Source organism: Sapajus apella, unplaced genomic scaffold, assembly GCF_009761245.1.
Source record: "Sapajus apella isolate SASKATOON/1434 unplaced genomic scaffold, GSC_monkey_1.0 scaffold223, whole genome shotgun sequence".
Taxonomy (NCBI): Eukaryota; Metazoa; Chordata; class Mammalia; order Primates; family Cebidae; genus Sapajus; species Sapajus apella.
In genome coordinates, this window is record NW_022437163.1 from 486,561 (window position 1) to 494,905 (window position 8,345).

Genomic DNA, 8,345 nt, shown 5'->3' on the forward strand with positions numbered 1-8,345 from the left:
GGAAACTCCCCACGACTCCCCTTCTCAAGCAGCTCACGATGTTGCTTGTGTGTAATATCAGTTCCAGCTGCGTCTCCTGTCTCACAACAGCTCATCGCAATCCCCCACAGGAAGTGTGTGTAACTCACACACCTGAACCTGCTTATCCCCGAAGCCACTCCCTCTCTCACTGCACCTGCCTCGGCCCAGAAGCCTCATTTAGACAGTGGCCTATCCTCACCAGAGAGCAAGCCCATGGCGGCCATGCTACCCTGTGCACAGCTGCCGCTTGGCAGACACCACCTCAGCACACTCACTCTGACCCATCCTCAGCTCCCTCCTGACAAGACAATTTCCACAAACGCCTATCTTTCCCAGATGCATTTCACAAGTGCCCTCCTGCCAGGCATGACCGCCCCACTCACCCACAGCACTGTGACGAAGCCATATCTCCAGCAGGCCTCCTCCAGGAAGAACACGGCCCGCATTGCTGAGGTCGTGGATATGCCAAGCGTGGCCACCTGGTATTGCCTTCCCCATCTGAGGATGCTGGAAATGCCCAAAGCCCTAGTCTAGGGTTCTGCTTTTGCTTTTTCTTTCTTTCCTTTTTTTTTTTGATGGAGTTTTCCTCTTGTTCCCCAGGCTGGAGTGCAATGGTGTGATCTCAGCTCACTGCAACCTCTGCCTCCCAGGTTCAAGCGATTCTCCTGCCTCAGCCTCTTGAGCAGCCGAGATTACAGGCACACGCCACCACGTCTGGCTAATTTTGTATTTTTTTTTTTTAGTAGAGATGGGGTTTCTCCACGTTGGTCGGGCTGGTCTTGAACTCCTGACCTCAGGTGATCCGCCCGCTTTGGCCTCCCAAAGTGCTAGGATCACAGGTGTGAGCCACTGTGCCTGGCCTGCTTTTTCTACTCAGATGAAAACACCAAGATCTGGGTCTGAAGCACAGGCCGTGTTCCCACTCACCCCGTCGCTGAGAGTCTTTGTGACCCCAGGGTCATATGGCTTATTCTTCCCAGGCTGCAAACTTCAGTATATACGATCAGGATGAATATCTTCCTAGAAGTGATACAGAAATAAATGAGGCGATTATTTGAAAGCACTTTGAACGATGAATTCCAACCTATCACTCTGGGCATACCACATCTGTCACCAGCCACCAATCCAATTAGCAGCTCTCCAAGCAAACATGACTGAGCTCCCTGGATTTAGGGTCGGCCCTGTCTTTCAGCCCCAGCTCTGTTGTTGACTAGCCACCTGGCCTTAATGAATTTCCTTATTTCCTGAGCTTGTGTTTCCAGGTAAGATTTTCGAGAAACAAAGGAGAATAATGGTCCCTAAAAGCTGCTGTACATGTGCCCTGTGTGTGCCCATGACGTGTCCCCAGCCCTGATGGGGAGTGGCTCATTTGTAGCACACAGCTGTTATCATCTCCGTTTACAGAGTAATAAACTGAGCGGGGCTGAATTACTTGCCTTAGACCTGCAGGCAGCCGGTGGCAGAACTGGAGGCAAACGAGACGGTGGTGCGCCACCCAATCTCAGGGCCTCTGTGGGGAAGGTACTCATGAAAAGGCAGCAGGATCTTTTTTTTAATAGCACAAATATGGATTCTTTCTACTGAAACTATTTCTACTGAACTTTTCACATCCCAGTCCCTCTCTGCAGCTGCGGACACACAAACTCCAGGTGGCAGAACGAGCTCTCTCCTCCTGCCTATGTTTTTTTCCTTGCTTGTGACCCTGAAAAACGGCCAAAGTCCAGGAACATTCTTTAATGAGATTTTACTATGAAAGAGGAGATTCGCTCTCATGAGTGTCGAAGTTCTTCCAATTTGATTTTGACAAAAGCCAATAAAAGCTGGAAACACGTAACAATTGACAGTATCAGAAATTGTTAATTTTCTTAAAAATCTCAAGTTTTGTTTCAATCAAGACTTCAAAACCACTGCTTCCAGAGTCAGTGAGTTTTGAGGGAGATGTGGAATGCAACAGAACACTCCGGGATAGTTCAGCTGGCTCTTCAGCCTCCCATGGGATTTGCCTGATGCTTCGCCCCATTTATGAGGAGAAAACTCGAGTCAGCCCCTCCCACAGCCACTCCTAGCTTCTCGATTCCGGATGTGGCTTGACGTTTCCTTACTTCCCCTGGACAAGCAAAGGCAGAGGACTTGGCATTTACTCTAGACTATAATTTTACATTGAAACAGAGACACTGGTGGAAAATATTGGGTTATTTGCTGGAGTCTGACCAAAAGTTGATTTTTCAAACTTCCTTGACTTAATTCTAGTGAAGGAAAGTGGTACAAATCTGTGTGTAATTAATGCCGTGGCAAAAAATCTTCACACTTTAAAAGGAAATCAGCCATTTAGGAGGCCCCTTAGTGGCCAAATACAAGCAAGGTTTACGGGGCCTCATTTTTAAAATTAAAACAGAGAAAAAGAAATCCCAAGTTCCCTTAAGTAGTCATCTTGAGGAAACTGATGCAAAGTCACACTGACAGCGTTAACCTTGGCTGGCTGTAAATAGCTTGAGAAAGGTTAACAGCTTGTACAGTAACATCTTCCTCAAAGGTCTCTCTCATTCCACATCTACAAGACCCTTTCCTACAGATAATTCAAATTATAGCTTAATCTTTCTTGATGACTTGTACTGGGAGGAGGCTGTGTCTGAGCGTGATCTAACCCACGGAGAATGCAGTGGCCATCAGGCCCCGAGCACCCTGGTGACGTCGCTCCTCCTGGAGGACCCCTCCCCTCGCCCCGTCGATTGGTCTTCTGCTCTGGGTTCTCCAGGCTCATCTCAGATGCCCCCGCCTCCTAGATAAGCTCTCTCTGGTCTCTGCCCAGACCTCAGCAGAATCAACAACCCTCTGCCCCCACCCACTGTGCGGGCCAAACCCTGCAGTGTTTCTGGCCGAATGTAGTCCTTCTGACCCGGTCTCATCCTCCAGTCTCCACTGGTCTCAGGTCAATAGCTTTTTGCAAGGAGGCATCTATTAAATGTTTAAAGAATAGATTTGCAGCTGCCACCTGCTCAGAGCAATGGGAGACCATGTGTGAAAATGGCCTGCCAGGCGGACTGTGCCCTTGCAATTCCTGATTCAAAGAGAACTTAGGGACAGCCCACAGAGATGATTTCACTTTGGGTGAGCACATACAAGAAGGCGCATGTGTGCAAAGTTTTCACAAGCCCTCCTCAGACACTGGCCCACCATCTAGCTCTTAACGCGACCGGTCCAGGTGGGAGAGGCCCTGGTGTCCTTCGGGGCTCTGGGTCTGGGATGCACACTGCTAACTGCAATTTGCTTTTGCTCTAATTCATCTTAGCAGGGGAGCTGCTGCAAAGAACGTCCCTAAAAAGAATATCATGGTCTGGAATTTTTTTTTTAAGTTACAGAAACCACAGTCGAGTATTTCACAGTAATCCTTCATGTCTGTTAGGAGGTCTTCATTATCCCACAAATGCGTTGTTCTGCACTGATCTTTGTGAAGCGCTGGCCTTCGTCTTGTGCAGTTCTCACCAGCTCAGAGGGTCAGTGTGAGGGAACCGGTGTGAGCCGCACGGCTAGGATGTCTACAGGACTGGGGGCTGGAAAACTGAGTGGCTTAGCTCTTGCCCTCGCGACTGTGGCAGGCAGTTCCAGGTCATGAACAGGAACCCCTCAGGCTGTGGGGCTGGATGCGACAGCAGCCTCTGGACTGAGTGTGCAGGTGGCAGACACCAAGGCGCTTGCTGGAGCGCGGTCCGAAGTACACAGCACAGTTCTGCTGGGCCCTCCCTGTGGAAAAGTCCTGACAGATGGATAAGCACCCCTGCCCCTCATGGCCTCAGGGAACCAGGTGCTCTTCAAGGTCCAGGTGAAGGTGCCCTGCCTGGCACAGCCTGCACTGTCTCCCATCCACAGCCGGCACTGCTTCACACCCGGTGCCCACATCCTGCCTCGTTAAATATTGAATGTGATTTCTGCGAGTTCTCTTGCATGAGACCATGATGCAGTGATGAGGTCGCAGCAGGGATGGGGAGCTGGCAGGGTGCAGGCTACGGGTGCCAGGGACCAACCGGAGGGAAAGGCTGACCTCCTGGGGGCCTCAGGGTCTGGCACATTCCAGCCTCTCCAGGACCCGGTTCTCATGGGAGCCCCATCCAGGGGGCATTTTACAGACTGGTATAGGACTGTCATGGTGATGGGGGCATTGTTTCTCACCAGCACACTGCCCTGGGCTGAAGCCCCACCCCTCCTGCTCCGATGGCTCAGCCCTGGCAACTCCCCCGCCCCCCATACCTTTGAAAACCACATTCCCACCAGGACCTCCTCAAAGGATGGCGCTGGTGTCCATGTCTATGTCTTGGGACTTTGCCCGATGGGATGGTGTCTGGAACATCACGGAGAGCCTTCCACGATTTTGGGAGCTTGTGGGATGAGGTGTCAGGCACGGGGTGGCTCCCAGCTCTGTCCGGGTGGCTGTAGGGCGCATCTTCCTTTTGTGTCTCCTTTTTATTGTAGTGAGGAAGCAGGATTCCGATTTGGAAATGATGTTTATAAAGTAGATGCTATACTCAAGATGGTAAGATGTGTGACCAAAAAGGGAGGCACAGACTCAACGCCTGGAGAAACACCCAGATTCAAGCTCCCAGCAGGACACAGAACCCCTGAGCACCAGGATGGTATGCCTGACAGGCACGATGGTTCTCCAGGATCAGGCCTCCTGTGGGCTTGGGGGGCACACTGGGTTTTCTTCAGCTGATCTTACATTTTAAGTAGGAACAAAAATCAGAGAAGGTGTCTGTTCTGAGTTAAGTCCTGCTGCATGGGCGACTGCCCGTCTCTCCTCTCTGTCCCAGTGTTGGTCTCAGGAGGGAAACATCCAGCCTGACATATCCCACGACAGACACATCGCCAACCTATCCAAACACTTCTTCCCCCGCAGCAGGTCTTGGGGCTCCTGAGTGGACCTGGGGTGAGTGGGGCAAGGTTTACTGGCAACGCCTACTCATGCATTTCAGGCTCAGACCTGTGCCCACTTCCCAGCAAGCCTGACAGACGCCAAGCGTTCTCAGGAGGTTGGGCCCTGGGACCAGGACCGAGCTCCTTCTCCTCCCACTGGCTGGTCACTGCTATAGTCTCTCCTCTTTGCTTTCTGAAAAATGAAATTTTTATCAAAGCCTGAGTCAGGGTAAGGGGATTTCAGAGGCAAATTCTGCACAGAGCAGTGAACGTGAGTTTTGCTCACCAAGGGAAGGAGGCGGGCTTCGGAGGGGAAGGCCCCTTTCCCTTGGCTGGTGCTGGAGTCCACGTGGAGCTGTGACCGACACAGACATGCAGTCCTTGCCTTGGGAAGTGCCTGCAGGGAGGCTCGGCTCAGTCCCCACAGGAAACATGGAGCCTGTGCCTGGGCTTTGTGGACTTTGCCCCAAAATGATTCCTGTTGTTGAAAAAACTCTCAGTCTAGCTTTCCCCCTGAAATAACACAAGCAGGATTTATTCTGATATTTTTGATGTAAAAGATGCTTTAATTACTTGGAAAACACTGGATGCCTGATATTGTGCTTGAGAAGGTGAATCTCCTGAACTTTATAGCAAATAGTTACGTTTTCCTTCCTGTCCCCTCAGCCCTCACCTTTTTTATGAAGGAATTCTATAAAAGACCTGCCATCATTCTGCCATTGCTCCCCCAGCCCTGTCCATGACCAGGCTGTGGCTGAATGTGGTATAAGGGAAGTGAGGTGGAGGCTTGGGAGTTGGTGGGAATTCGAATTTCTGTAATTTTGCCTTCTTGCCCAGGCAGGTCTGAACTCCTGGAAGCAATTCTCCCACCTCAGCCTCCCAAAGTGCTAGGATTATAGGTGTGAGCCACAGTGCACAGCGCAGAAATCTGAATTTCTAGAACTTCCAGTTCCTGGTATCTTTCACTGCAGCTGCAGCCCTGTTATCCACTCCAAGCTTGGTCCCCCCTGGCTCCTTCTGCTGTGAAATGGAACCTGGTGCTTACTGACCATCAGGCATTTCTGCACGTTCAGCGCCATGTCTGTACGTCCCTGAGATGCATGGAGTTGCATGTTTTTGGCACTGGGCTGCTCTCGTTTTTAAATTTCCCCCGTCTCCAATATGCAGTTACCCCATGTTGAAGTGCAGTGGAAAAACACTGATTGTTGATTGTTTAATTAAAGCAGGAACTGTTATATTCCTTTCTCTGAATGTTTGGCATTAGCCTTGCAAGATGGCGGCCATTATTGAAAGTTACCAAAACTCACTCGCTCCTCAGCAGAAGCTTAACGAAGTCTCCATGAACTAAATATTATGAGACTCAACCAGGAGAAGTTGTGCTCACTCCAATTGGCTTCACAATGTCACAAACTAGAGCGACTTTGAGAAAAACTGGTAGAGTGACTCAAAAGCTCTAATTAAAGGAGAAAAAAGAACATTTTTCCCTGCCTGCAGGAGCCCTATGCATTCAGGGTGATTCTCCATAGATTAAAAAAATGACCCTATCAAGAGTAACAGTGTAAGTCCTGGAAAAATCTTTAGCTCTCACAAAGACTGAAATTGGGAAATTTGCCTAAACTGATGTTTAATTAAACGCAGAACAGAAATCCATTTTGGAAACTGTGTTTTATTCCCAGATAAGAAAATTGCACCTGGGGGAACTGATGGAAGGAGCCAAGCGGATCATTCATGTCCCAATGGCACCAGCCTGTCCTTGAGGCCTGTAACTGAGCCCCTGCCTGCTGCGAAGCTGGACATTGGCTGAGGGAGCTGTACAGGCCGCACTCTCACTGAGGGCCATGCCCACTAAGGGGCATCAGAGCCCCGGCTTCGCCTGCACTGGCACCTGCTTATCATGAAGAAGACGGTAAAGGAGGGCCTGGTGATGCCTGCTGAGAACGAGAATACAGGCGATGCGTGACCTCTGCACATTCCCTGCTGTGCCTCCCGTGAGCCTCCAGGGAACCAGGTGCCCCAGGGCTGAACACGTGCACTGCCCACGCTACGCCTGGTCCTGCTGGGAAACAGGCTTATTGCAGAAGCAATGTGGCAAAGCAATTCAGCATCAGCTAATCCGGGCCAAGCACCTCCTAAGCACTCCATGTTCATACAGGGACCTTATTTACTCCTCAAAATCCCGTGAGGGTGAGCGTTATCCTGGTGTTGAGGTGTGGATGCCAAGGCTGAGCATACTGGCATAGCCTGTCCATGCGGGTGGTGGTAGTCAAGCTCAGGCCCCCAAAGGACCCTTGGCAGTGGTCACACGCCCTGCTTTCTGAGACAGGTGGGGTCATCGGAACAGTTTCTGGATCACAAGGGGAAGGGAAGGGACCTACCTCTCAGGAAGCGAATTCTCTCTTACCACGGGTTGTCCCGCAGCCACGATTGTTACTAATGATGGTGGCACTGGAGACGAGACATGTTGAACTTTACCAAGTGAATGCTGAGTCTGTGGTCTTCGTAACATCCAGAATTACGCAAACAGGAGGCTCTGGCAGGAGCTGGAGTGAATTTGACCTGGCACTGGACCTACACAAAGGGAGACGTTTGTAGGGTAATTTAAAAAGGACTTGAAATTTGAAAAGAAAACAGTGAGTGACACCTACCCCTACTAGAAAGGCAGCAGACAGCACAGTAGGTCTGTCCGGTGGAGAAAATTCAAACAAATGGACCCTTCACAAATGGGTCATGGGTGACCCGGGAACTGCCTGGCAGCCCCGATGCAGTCGGGCCGGCCCCATCTCCTGGGCAAACCCCAGAAACACTCCCCACGGTCTCCTGAGGGGTCATCCTATGGCTGTTCCCAGGATTCCTCTGTGGTATCGGGGAGTGTCATTGTCAAGGGAGCTGCATTTGTGGGGTTCGGGGAGACGGGCCATGCCCACAGGGCCAGCTAGACTCCAAGTCTTTCCGTCTTGCTCTGCTGCTGCCGGATAGCCTCTCTCCTAGCCTGAAGCTGGTTCCCCACAGCCGCGCCACGGCACTCCAGCCCCTGAGAGGCCTGAAAGTGGCAGCCTCTGCTCTCCCTAAGGACCTCCCTGGCCAGAACACAGTTACAAGGTCGTGGGCACCTGCAAGGTAAAACTCACTGCATCAGCTACGGGAAGGAGTGACGGACGGACATGTGGACAGCCAGGTCCTGCCACAGGAATGGATACGTAAAGTGAGCCCACTGCAAACGATGGCATGTGACACAGCAAAAGGTGTGCCTGTCTTAGAAACAGGCTTCGAAGAGATGACAGGAAGTGAAAGGACACAGCACTGCGGACATGAAGGCACAATGCTGTGTCCCTGACCTGATGTCCCCCTAGCTGCTGTGTCTGACTCTGTCCCTCACCTGACGTTCCCTCAGCTGCTGTGTCTGTGTCCCTCACCTG